This window comes from Culex quinquefasciatus, chromosome 3 (genome assembly GCF_015732765.1).
Source record: "Culex quinquefasciatus strain JHB chromosome 3, VPISU_Cqui_1.0_pri_paternal, whole genome shotgun sequence".
NCBI lineage: Eukaryota > Metazoa > Arthropoda > Insecta > Diptera > Culicidae > Culex > Culex quinquefasciatus.
Window position 1 is genome coordinate 47,207,969 of NC_051863.1, and position 13,763 is coordinate 47,221,731.

Sequence of the window (13,763 nt, forward strand, 5' to 3'; positions counted from 1 at the left end):
TTTATAAAAAATAACTTGGAATTACTGCCTAGCTTCCAGCATATTGAGAAAAGTCTTTGGAATCGGATCGAATGACAGTTGTCAAACGCACAAAACCACGTGCTTGGCAATAGTGCACAAAATGCCCGGGATTTTTATATGTTGTACGGGGAATTCCCGGAATTAAACAAAAATCTTAATTTGGTCTGGAAATAACATAAGTATTACAATTAATATGTTTAAACTTTTCTAAAATTTTACATAAATTGGTACCATTTTATTTGTTGTCATTTTTGTTTTTTTATACATCTTAAACCAATTTTTAAGCTCTTTTAGTCATGTCATATAGAAATAATTAAAAAATAAATATTTATAAAATACTTATTTAATTTGAATTAGAAATGTGGTGCATATAAAATTCAAAGCACAACAGAGAACAGCAAAAATTTGTTTAAGCTATCTTAAAACTGCTATCCTTGTTAAGATTGATATTATTAATATTGAGCTAATTCTATAAATTTAAAGCTTGAAAAACATAACAAATATAAAGAAAACATAGATTTTATGACTTTTTCAAAATCTTCCCGGGAATAAATAAATATTTTTCACGTTTTCCGGGAAACTCAAAACCTGGGAAAATTGGACGTCCTGCTTGAAAATCATCGAATAATTGGGTAAATATTAATATCTGTTTGACAACTGATTTTGACGTTTGAGTGCATTTAAAATTCAAAGCACAACAAAGAACAAAAAAATCTTTAAAACTATCTAAAAGTATGATTTTAAAAACATAACAAATGTAAAGAAAACATAGATTTTATTACGTTTTCAAAAATTTCCCGGGAATAAATAATATATTTTTTCCGTTTTCCGGGAAACTTGGACGCCCTACTTGGAAATCGTCGAATAATGGGGTAAATATAAACATCAGTTTGACAACTGATTTTGACGTTTGAGTTGTTTTTCATCCGGACATTCCAAATCCGCTCTGTACTTCTTACAACCATAAAAGGCATCAAGGAAAAGCAAAATGCATTCTGCCGATTTACTTGAATTGATGGGAAATACACGAATTACTGAGTAACTATGGAATTACTCGAATTACTACGGAATTACTACGTAATTCCAGAATTACAGGAATTACTGCAGAATTGCGGAGTAATTCTGGAATTACTGAACTACTTACTCAAAATCCGAATGATTCCGTACTAGCTATAACTTTGGATTCTTACATGAAAATTAATAGGCAATAAATAGAATCATAAAAGGTTTATCGAAATTATCTTTTTAACAGTTATTTTTCAATATTTTATTATTTTCTGAAGTATGTTTTCACAAACAAGAATCATGAAATTACCAGGATTACTGGGATTATTAGGAATTACCAGGATTACTCTGGAATTACTCAGTAAATCTGTAATTACAGAATTACATGCTCAAATTCCAAGTAATTCCGGATTAGTGACCAGTCTGACACGATGCTGGAAACCCCTTGCATTTTGCTTCATTAGTTTAACATTACCTGGTCATACAAAGTGGGCATTCGAAACCTTAAGAAAAGATTTTCTTATCTGAACTTTGACGCAGTTGTAGGGTAATGATTAGAACATTTTTATATATAATTCGTACACGAAATAAAATCCCAATTTTTCTGTAACAGATTTTTGCGTTTAGGATGGTGCAAAATCTTGTACCGGAGATTTGACTTTTTGAAAAAAAAATAATAATTAAAAAAACCAAACAAAATTTAAAAAGTCATTTTCAAGTGCAGAATCGATTGAAATCGAATCAACTCTACACATTTTTGGATAAAAGTGCACCTTTTCCAAGTTATTGATTTGAAAATAAAAAATTCGCAAATCTGCAGTATAATCCGTTTTACAAGTAGTGAATTTTATGGAGAAATTACTGAAAATATACGGTCTAATTGTCTGTGCCGATGTTCTACCGAGCACTTTGGAGCGCACGAAACAAGTTACAGCTAAAATTGGGTGTAATTGCTATTGGTACATGGCGAGAATGCAATCGTCGTTGGCGCCTTAGCTGCCACAGCCACCGACCTATAGCTCGGCAGCCCACCTTGCCAAACTGGGAATTTAATTGCAGCCTGGAGGGGCTTTTGGGGAGGCTTGGCCATGCTGTTAGTTAGTTGCCAATGTCGCTGAACTTGAAGACGAAAAATTGCAGTTTAAAGTAACGAGAATGATTAGGAAGGTTTGATCTGGTTTGATATGAAAGTCGACCTTATTTTTTTAGCGTGAATCTCTGAGTTCAAACTGAGAGCGTTATTCTACCACAATCACGAGGTGCATCAGCCCAAGAAGGGTTCATAAACTTACCGAGTGAGGTTATGTCACCTTAAACGGTTCTGCCTAGCGGGCTCTCATTAGCATAATGGGCTGATGCAAGCAAACCTGGTCGTTGGCACTGGGCTGTTGTGGTCAGTGTCCTGCCCGGTGGGATGCGGCTTTCTAGAACAACTCAAAGTTGCAGAGGCTGGGAACCGATGATGATTGACAGCGCGGCAGCTGCGGAAAATTATTGGGTCGGTGACATAAGAGGAAAACTTTGGGTAGGGTAGGAAGCTGCAAGAATTGATTAAGAGTTCGTAACAGAGACGATTTATTGAGAAACTGCTACCGTTCAGTTCAGGCTTTACATAATAACTAACATCTAACCAGGCCTTTAGACCATCTTAACAATTCATTACTCATTCAACTGTCCAATGTCTTTCTTGCAACCAACACATAGCTGGTGTTACGTTCCAAATAGATTAGGTACTGTTCTTCATGGTTGACGTTAGCCTTTGGAATTACACAATTCTACGTACATCCAATGACCCCCGAGCAATCAAAGGGAAGCTGGGTCCGGTAATTTATTGCACCTTCATGTCCGGACTGCAGAAGCGCTCCCGTCCAGGACTAATACATCCTGAAACCACAAACCCAGGACAATAACGAACGTGTGCAGAATCACCACTGGATTGATATTAATGAGCAGCATTCTTTGGATCAGTGCAGAAGGCGACAATGCAGCATCTTCAATCAACTAATAGGAAAGCTAAAACGTGCAATTTCAGAGGAAGTCCACGCAATTAGTAAATCCTGTAGCAAACCACTTCAACCGCCCAGAAATCAACTCATCAACCGCAACTTGATCGATGTTTGCTCAAATCTGTCGCCTGTCCTGTGTACGTTTACAGACTGTGGTATGCGGCGCGGTTGCAAGCCATTTTCCCGGCTCAAATGTGCTGCTCTAAAGAAATTTTAATTGAATTTTGCCTCCCGAAGCGCGGATGCTCTCTGGCACTACTAAATTGCACACTGCACCGCGACGGCGAGCCTGTTGCACAATGTGATGTAAGGTTTAGGGATGCTCAAGGATCAAACCTCCAAATTGCTGCCTCGTTTAGATAGAATTTCGAAGCAATGTAAAAAGTAATGTTTCGACGATTTTTAGTTAAAAAAGTAGCTTGATTTTTAATCAGGCGAACTTCATAGTAAAAAAATTAAGGTTATATTACATCTAAAAAGGCTGACCGATCACTATATCAGAAACAATGTATAATATTACATCAGGAACTTGTGAAATTTTCATCCGTTTCTGCTAAATTACTCTTTTAATATAAATTAAATTGTACTTTTCACTGTGTATCATAAAACTAATAGCAAAAAATGTTTTGTCCCAAAAAACCTTTGAAAATTTCACTTCCCGAGCAGATGTAAATAACGCGGGAATAACATTTTTTGATATTGGAAAATACTAAGTCAATAACATTTTACGTTATTTATAACAAGATTTGTTATTCGCCGTTATAATAACATTTTAAGTTATTCTTCGAACAAATCTTTGTTATTATTTTTTGTCATTTTAACAACTAATCCGATCATCCCAATAACAGTTGGCGGTATTCTTCCATAACAAAAAATGTTATTCCAAAGTTGTTCTGGCTTTCAACCAATATCAGACCAATAACAAATTTTGTTATGATAACATAAACTGTTATTCAACTCTTATGCAAAAGTTGATTTTTTATGAAGAATTATTTAAGAAGAAATTACGTGAAAATTGCTTATATACGAACTAAAAAAATTTCAACCGTTGCCCTTATCTCTCTTCGATTTGCGTGAAACTTTTTTCCTTTTTGGGTAATTTTTATCCCTGATCACGAACTCAAGTTTAATTTTTCGATACCTCGTGACGGAGGGGCGGTACGACCCCTTCCATTTTTGAACGATCGAAAAAATACATGTTTTTCAATAATTTGCAGCCTGAACTGAAAATGAAAAAACGGGTAAATTTACATCATTTATGGTGTACCAAAAGTGCACGTTATAAATGATGCGAATTGACATCATCTTCAATTTAAATTTACGTGCCAATGTAGTTTTCCGGAACAAGCAGCGCTTCAGAACATGTAAATTTCCCAAGAAACTTATTTGATTGTTTTGGTTTCAGTTGTCAACCACAGCATTGATTTTAAAATGAAACTTACACAATTTTTGCTTTTCGGTGAAGCAATATTAAGTTAGATTTAAATTTTAAATCCTTTTTCGAATTTAAATTTTGCTGGATTCAATGAAAAATATCCATTTACATGAAATTTTATCAATTTTATTTTTTATAACAGCTCTTTGAATGTAATTTGGCAATTTTCACGGGGACCACTATCCTAAAACACAAAATTTCACGGAAATTTAACTGAGCGTGAAAAATGCTAGAATAACTTTTAAAATCTAATGTTAAGATTTCAGTACAAGTATATGTTAAGCATCCAAGTAAAGTGATTTTTTAAGCTGAAAATTAACAGTTTGGTAGAAATATTAAGAGACTTGGAAAAAAATGATCCAGCAGGGTTGATTTTTAAAACCAAAATAGTATTTTTAAGCTCAAGTAACCTAATCTAGACCAAACTGAGTTTGAAACTTTAATTTTCTTCTAGAATTCTTTCTTTAACATGAAATGGTAGTCAAATTTGTATGTAAAAAATACCTGGTACATGAAACACTATCATAATTTTTCAAAAAAAAAATCTCGAAAAATATATCGAAAAGAATTTACATGGAAACTTCTCTAATTTTCTAAAACGAACCCATCTGTGCTAAAATTGTCAATGAATGCAGAGAAGTGCATTTCTTTTCAGTGGATTACAATTCTATTTTCACTCTTAATGTATTTCAAAGTTATCAGAAAAAATATTTTTTTGTCCCTGAAAAAAAATACTTAAAATCTAGAGTTTTTTTTATTAGGTCCTATAAACATATGAAAGACAATAGTTTATAGGACCTTTGAAAAAAAAAAACTCTAGAAATATCAAATGCAAACATCAAAGCATCCATCCATGCTTTAAACCTTTTCACAGTTAAATACATGGTACTGTGAAAAAGTACAAAATATAAATAAAGGCTTTAACAAAATCTGGTGTGATACGGGTATTTTTATTCTGTGGTTCCAATTTTTCAAATTTGTAAAAACCTAAAAGTGCCAAAATCAAATTAAAACGTTGAAACAAACAAAATATAATGTTAAGAATCGATTGAACTCACTTTTATTTCAATTAAAATGTACATTTTTTACGGTTTTCAATTTTGTTTGTTTTGTTTTTTTTTAAAAGAACTATGTTCTACAAAGTTGTAGAGCAGACAATTACAAAAAAAATGATATAAAAGCATAAGGCGTTTGCTTGTAATCATCACGAGTTATCGTGATTTCACGATAAAAAGTTTTTAAAAAGTTGGTAGTGCCGATCATGGCAGTTCAAGCTCACCCTCGACAGAAACGAATGACGAAACAAAGAGAGACAAAATAGTAACGGTTTTCGTGAAAAATTCAAAAATCTAGAGTTTTTTTTAAATGTATTATATGATATTGGCAGTGGCAGTGCGTGGCCGAATGGTTACGCTGTCCGCTTTGTAAGCGGATGAATCTGGGTTCGATTCCCATCTGCTCCAACCTTCCATCGGATGAGGAAGTAAAATGTCGGTCCCGGCCTTGGTTGTTAGGCCGTTAAGTCATTCCAGGTGTAGGAGTCATCTCCATGCCATAGGTACAAACAACGCACCAAACCAAGCCTACTCCGGTGGAATCGCTGGTGGCGGTTGGACTCGCAATCCAAAGGTCGTCAGTCCAAACACTGGGGTGGAAGGTTCCTTGGAGTAAAAAGAGGTTTGGGTGCTCTCTCCATTCAAGCCTTCGGACTCCTAGGTTCGAGCAGAAACTTGCAATAGAGACCACAAAAGACCCGGGGGTCGTTAATGTGGATGGTTTGATTATTTTTTTTTATTATATGATATTGTGTTTCAAATGCATCAGGCTACAGGGCCTTTTCAAAAAAAAAAATAAAATAAAAGACTCTGGAAATGTACAACTAAATTTGAACATAGTTCACGAACTATGTTCACGTTTACTTTTTTTTCTGTGTACAATGGATTGTTTATCACTATACATTATACATCATTTTATTTCTTTAGGAGGCTTATAACGTCATGATTCGAAATCCGGACACTTAGTAGCATATCATTTTTTTTATAGCTGGCAAAAAATCATGTAAAAAGTTGGAAATGTAGAAATATCATCAGGATGTAGAACAAACAGTCAGTTTCAAGAAAATGCATGCAAAATATGTATTTTCTAAAAAAAATCATCAGAATTTTAAAATTAAAATGACTTGTTGTGCTTCAAATCCCGGACACTGATGAAAGCTGATTCAAAATTCGGACACTTTTGCTTCGAATTCCGGACACTCGATTTTACTTATGAATCGCACAAATTTGGACTGAAATGTTAGTGAAAGGCATTCTCTAGGTCTCAAATAAGCTGTTAACATCAAAACAATCAATAGTTTATATAAAAATTTGCTAGAATTTAAGAAAATCGAAACCATAAATTTCTGCTTTGCCTTCCCGGTGCTTCGAACGCCTATGAAATATTTCAAGTGAAATGTTTCGCATTTTTGGTAAACTTATAATTTTATTGTATTTAATTGTTTTAGCATTAACTACAGCGTTCAAACAAACTTTAAATAAAAGTTGATGTTGGAATTCATCAAATAACACAGTTTTGACATTCATAATGCGAACTTATATCCAAATAATTGATAAAACAAGATGAAATGTTCGGGTTTCGAAGCGTCCGGGAATTCGAATCATGACGTTATGTTGAAAACTCTATTTCCCTTATTTTTTTTTGTGGCCGAATCAAATATATATTTTAGGGTGGGTACGTTTTTCAAAAAGTTCTCGGATCAAGTTTTAGTATGGTTCCCCTTGTAGGGCATGCCCATAGGGACTTTCATGCCAAATATCAGCTCATTTGGTTGTAAACTGGCTGCGCGCATCAGGGTTAAAGTTTACATGGGAATTAGTATGGGAAATTGGAACTTTTTGTTCAAACGCTCCTACAGGTCTGGGAAAATCACGCGCCAACTTCTGGTACGGTCAGGCCTATGGGGAATGGTCTGGAGAACACTTTTCCCGAAGAGAGCATATGGATTCGTTGTCCCTAGAACTGGCGCATCGGCAAACATTCCGATGTCTCCGGAATCAACGGTTTTCCCTCAAAAAGCATCAAATTTTCCTTAGCATGCTATGAAACCTTGATGAACACCGCGACGCCATACGTCAGGCAGCTACCACGTGGGTGAGAAACAGCTGGAATATTCAATTGCAAACCTTCTTTTAACTAGATTATGATCATTTCGAGGAATCCTGATATTATTTAGTCGAATTCAGAATCTTTGCACAGCAAATTTGTATTTTTTTTTTTTTTGCAAATATTTCAACCACGTGGTAGCTGCCTGACGTATGGCGTCGCGGTGTTCATCAAGGTTTCATAGCATGCTAAGGAAAATTTGATGCTTTTTGAGGGAAAACCGTTGATTCCGGAGACATCGGATTGTTTGCCGATGCGCCAGGTCTAGGGACAACGAATCCATATGCTCTCTTCGGGAAAAGTGTTCTCCAGACCATTCCCCATAGGCCTGACCATATCAGAAGTTGGCGCGTGATTTTCCCAGACCTGTAGGAGCATTTGAACAAAAAGTTCCAATTTCCCATAGTAATTCCCATGCAAACTTTAACCCTGATGCGCGCAGCCAGTTTACAACCAAATGAGCTGATATTTGGCATGAAAGTCCCTATGGGCATGCCCTACAAGGGGAACCATACTAAAACTTGATCCGAGAACTTTTTGAAAAACGTACCCACCCTAATATATTTGTTTAAATTTGAACTGTTGAAAAAAAAGTTACGAGATTTGTTTTCATCTGTCTAAAACATTTGCGAAGGATGCTTACAAATTAACCCTCTACAACCCAACACCGCCTCAATTTTAGATCTTTGAAAAGCATTGGAAAGAAAAACTCTTAAATAAAAAAAATATGACTGTTTGGAAGTTGGACTTGTTTTAAGTGACTTTGCCAGTGTTTTAAAATATGACATTTTTTTCTGGGGTCAACTTTGACTGTGTTTCTTACTAACGTTTCCTCTATATTATGTGAAATTAAGTATGCAGTAATTTTTGTAGTGTGCCAGACTCTACTTTACGCATTTTGTTACAATTGAAATAAAAATGGTTACGTTCTGTAGTAGAAAATGTGAAAAACAAGCAAAAATTGAAATAGATAGGCAAAAGGTAATGATAGCAGGTGGTAGAGTACGCCAAATACTATTAGAAACAAACATGAACTAGACAAGATAAATGCAAACTAAAATACTATTTAACAAGAATAATATAAAACAAGAGAAGTAAGGTTTTCCGAAAAACAATCGATTGAATTCATAGAAATTTCAGCTCAGGTACTTTTTTACAAAATATTTTCAGTTGGCCATTTTGGTAGACATGAAGCCAATTGCACTCGAAACATTGCAGAATAACATATGAGAAGGGTGTAAGTGAAACAGTTTGATGCAATGAAATATCGTAAAGCCTATTAATTGTTACATGAAGTGGTTTAAGACAAATTTGTAGGAAATTTTACAAGCGTTATTTAAAAAAAGTAGTGGAAAAAGCTCAATATTTCCATGATATTATTTTTTATTCGTTTTTTAAAAGTCACTTTCGAAAAAGAGCTAACGTTACTTAATTATTTCTCAAAATTTCCTAATTAATACGTTTTAATTTGTTTTTTTTTCAGGTCCTTCAACTAAATTCCACGAGTTAGACCAAGGTACGTTGACCATCTCTTTTTCCGTAATTCATTGTAAATCCTTCCCCAAAGGATCGGCTCCTCACCCTCTCAACATTGTTATTGGAAACGAAGCCGTCCGCACTCGAACTCACTGACAGGCAGCAGCACTTGTTTTGACCTGATTATGGCTCTACGGGGTAGAAGCGGATGTGCGGTTGGATCCGTAACGTTTTCTCTTAGTAGTGGTAGTTGTAGGACTAGTAAACAGGATCAGCCTCCCACGTTAGGAACAATTATATTGGATTTCCCTCTGGTGGTGGTGCTGCTGCTAGAGAGAAAGCAATTAGTGTAAAAGCATGAACTTTGTACCGCAAAACGTATTAAAATTTCAACGCTTGGTATTGGTAAAACCGCTTTTTAGTGGAGTTTGTCGGATTAGGAGGAGAATGATTGCATCTTCAAGAATGAAAAAGGTGAATAAAATGTGCAAAATGCAGGCCTAGTTGGATGGCAAATTTTTGCAGGTGCTTTGAAAAAAAAAAGTCTTGTCAATGACATTAGAGAAAACAATCTACGGATTTCATCACAAGTTTGTTACAGCTCGTTATTGTCACATTGGCCACACGTGCTGCCAGATTTCTGTGAGTCCTTTGCGTGTTTGTCTTTCTAATTACACTGCCGGTTGACATCGGCTCTTCATCTCCGGAATTGTAGGAATGGTTGGACCATTTTAATTGAATTGTGCCTACCTTCCGAAAACATCCCCACCGCAATGGACAGCATTTCTCTCTTGCGAAACTTGACACCTCGAACGAATGCACAACGTTTTCACCTGAACTAAAATTTGCCATTTGGGACCGTTTCGTGGTGAAAGTCTGTTGCACATTGCTCTAATTAGCATGACTGCTGTCGGAATCCGCTAATTGATGAGATGATTGACGTGTGGTCTTCGTCGAAATGAGAATGGTTAAAAAGAAATGCCTTTTTTAACTAATTATAAAAAACATAAAATGTTTAACGAAGTCTTAAAAAATGTGTTCAAAATTTTATATGTAAAACTCAATAAATTAAATTTAAACAAGATTATCAAAACAAGAACATTATGGAATCTTCACAGTAAAAAATTGTGTAAATTTTGAAGCATTAATTTTGGAAGGTTGAATATTACCACTTTTATAATGTAGTTTTACCTCAATTTAGACTGAAAAAGTGACATTAAAACAGGAAAGTGGTAAAATTACACATTTCCAGAGGTAAAATTACACATTTTCTCTGACATAACAGATGTACCCCTAAAAACGATGTACCCCTTCCCAGATGTAATATTACCATGATTTTTTTTCTGTGTTGTTGCTTTTAACGATTCTAAGTAAGGCGTTTAATACTATACTCAGTAAAAATAAGACTGTTGACGGATTTTGTTTTTTAAATGCATAATATTTCCTCCTAAAATGAATTAACATACATATTTCCATGTGCAACTTCACATATTCCATGTGAAATTACACCGAAAAAAAGGTAATGTTCAACCAATGAATTTTTCAACCTTCCCAATTTTTTTGCCTTTCTAATTGAGTAACCATTCAAAGTTTTTTTTTGTAAAAAATCCTCCAAGTTATACCTTCATTTATACATATTTTCAACAGGTTCATTTTTCACAACAAAACAAAAAGTCTACAGTCAACCCTGAAGCGATCAATTAATCCGTCAGAATGCTGCATCAATTAAACACGCTAATTTATCGATTTTGACACGGGCGTGAGCGCGCCCAAGTGGCGTGTAGAATCACCAAATACGACAACAACTACGACGACGAGGATGGTTTACAACCAGTACAAAGTGCTCGTCGGCTGGTTGCCCTTGCGTAACAAATTTCCGTATCATCATCGGCGCTAGAAGCTAAGGAATTTGAAGGTTGGGAAATGTAACAAATTTGAAAAAAAATGCCCAAACAATCGTTTCTTGACACATCAGTTGATTTACTGAACCTTTTGATCTGCAACGTTCTAGTAACAGTTCCTTGTCATAGGTTCCCCCGTGGAAACGACCTATCGGTGGTCGGGGCGCCCCGGCTGCATACCGTTCATCTAACCCGTCTGGTGTGACCGACCATCCGTACTGCCGATCGAGAGTTGGTCAATACACCTCGGCCACCGTGACGACATGGTGCGTGTTTAACCACCACTCGAGGAAACCCGGTAGCAGACTCTTCATCTAATCTGAGCTTTTGAACGCAAAGGGTAGATTACTCATTAGACGACTATTACATGCCAAATAATGGCTTCTGAACACTGATGTTTGTTGAAAGACAATAAAAAAGAATCCACTACCAGTCGCCCGACCCTAGCGACCGTCTAGTGATTGTCTGCGCCGGGTTTGTTCTGCTGCGGTTTTCCGGCATTACTTCGATCAGTCGATCAAGTGCACATCTCGCGCATCTCGCTTCGTTTTACAAGTAAAACGAGCATTGAAATAAATTCAGACGAAAGGTCGCTGCCAACGGTCGTGACCAAGGATCGTTGATTAGAAATAACACTTAAAAAAATAAGACTGATATATGGGAATGTGAACAGATTTTGTGTCAGAATAAAATGTTTCTCTTTGTTTTGTCGTTCATGTCTGTTTCGGGTAACGATGAACGGGCATGATCGACACAACCAACTTTTTCAAAACTTTTTTTCGAAAAATCGCGATAACACGTGATGATTACAAGCAAACTCCTTATGCGTAAATATCAGTTTTGCCTTCCTCACTGAGGTAAGGCTATAATCCTGCTCGAAAAATGAACTTTTGAAAAACAGCTCGTAGACCTATATTCATGTATACCTATCGACTCAGAATCGAAAACTGAACAAATGTCTGTGTGTGTGTATGTGTGTGCGTATTCACTTTGGTGCTCAAAATTCTTGCCAAGTTTGCTCGGCACTGTCTGATCCGATTTGAGTCAAACAAGTTGCATTCGATTTTTTTTGGTGCCCCATACTGCACTATTGAATTGTTTGAAGATCCGATAAGTAGTTCAAAAGTTACGAATAAAAAAGTGTCAGAGTTGCGAATCAGGTGCTGGAATTTTGATGCCGGATCTCACTAATCTATATGAAAACTATGTCCGGATCCATCATCCGACTCATCATTGGTTAGATAATCAAAAGACCTTTCCAATGAGTCCAAAATATTGAAGATCTGGCAACCCTGTCTCGAGATATGACCACTTAAGTGATATTTATGTACTTTTTAAAGCCGGATCTCACTTAAATGTATGTAAACTATGTCCGGATCCATCATCCGACCCATCGTTAGTTAGGTAATCAAAAGACCTCCATGTTTTTCAATGATGTCCATGTTTTTCAATCTCAGACTTCGGTCATACGATTTTTTATTCTATTTTTTAATCCTGCTGAAACTTTTTTGGTGCCTTCGCTATGCCCAAAGAAGCCATTTTGCATCATTAGTTTGTCCATATAATTTTCCATACAAATTTGGCAGCTGTCCATACAAAAATGATTTATGAAATTTAAAAAATCTGTATTTTTTAAAGGAATTTTTGGATCGATTTGGTGTCTTGGACAAAGTTGTAGGTGTGAATTAGGACAACACTGAAAAAAAATGATACAAGGTAAAACAAATTTTGTTGATTTTTTAAATTTCACTTTTTATCTCTAAAACTTGATTTGCAAAAAAAACGTTATTTAATCCACCCTTAGGTGGTTGGTGCCTTCCTCATATTTAGAGGGAAATGCTATCCATAATAAATACAAAAGGGCGGACCTTTCAGTGTTCTATCAACATGATTCATTATTCATACCATCAGATTGGTTAGTCAAATCTTCATAATTCAGGGCACTTACGTGCTTATAACTTTTGACAGGGTTGTCAGATCTGCAATCTATTGAACTCGTTGGAAAGGTCTTTCGAATACCTTTCTACAAATGTATAACATGACGGGGTTTCTTACAGAAACCACCCTTTTTATAATCTTCCGGACATTTGCTAAAATCGTTTTTTTTTTTGCATAACTTTTGAAGTACTTAACTAAACTTTATAATTTTCAATAGCGACTTATGGGACCCCAAGACGGATCGAATGAGACCAAAACGGTCCATATCGGTTCAGCCAGTGCCGAGATAATCCAGTGCATTTTTTTATCAACATCCCACCACACACACAGACATTTGCTCAGAATTTGATTCTGAGTCGATAGGTATACGTGAAGGTGGGTCTAGGAGGTCAAATTAAGAATTAAGTTTTTCAAGTGATTTTATAGCCTTTCCTCAGTAAGGTGAGGAAGGCAAAACACCATTTTTAATTTTTATTTTATTTTTTGATGTTTTAGGGGACATCAAATTCCAACTTTTCATAAATTTCCAGGTTGTGCAAAAAAATTTGACCGAGTTATGATTTTTTTAATCAATACTGATTTGTTTCAAAAAATCGATACATTGATCGCAAAAAAAATTTCAGCTTCTACTTTCGATGTAAAATCAAATTTGCAATCAAAAAGTACTTTAGTGAAATTTTGATAAAGTGCACCGTTTTCAAGTTAAAGCCATTTTTAGGTAACTTTTTTGAAAAAAATCGCGGTTTTTAATTTTTTTTAAATATTAGCCCACTTTTGAAAAAAATATTTTTGAAATGCTTCTATAATTTGCTTTTTTGA

General features: G+C 35.4%; 2 protein-coding genes across 3 annotated transcripts in view; one reads left to right on the plus strand and one right to left on the minus strand.

The window, feature by feature from the left end:
- LOC6054245 overlaps positions 1-13,763 on the plus strand; it is a 264,320-nt gene that overhangs the window by 97,254 nt on the left and 153,303 nt on the right. Inside the window, exon 3 of the mRNA XM_038265759.1 lies at positions 9,113-9,145. The gene's annotated coding sequence lies outside the window, so the exon portion shown is untranslated. The remainder of the gene's footprint in view (positions 1-9,112; positions 9,146-13,763) is intronic.
- LOC6042032 (ornithine decarboxylase) overlaps positions 1-13,763 on the minus strand; it is a 171,916-nt gene that overhangs the window by 61,537 nt on the left and 96,616 nt on the right. The window contains exon 2 of one of the 2 annotated variants that reach the window (XM_038265762.1): positions 2,319-2,507. The exons of the other annotated variant lie outside the window; for it this stretch is intronic. The gene's annotated coding sequence lies outside the window, so the exon portion shown is untranslated. The remainder of the gene's footprint in view (positions 1-2,318; positions 2,508-13,763) is intronic. 2 annotated transcript variants of the gene reach the window in all.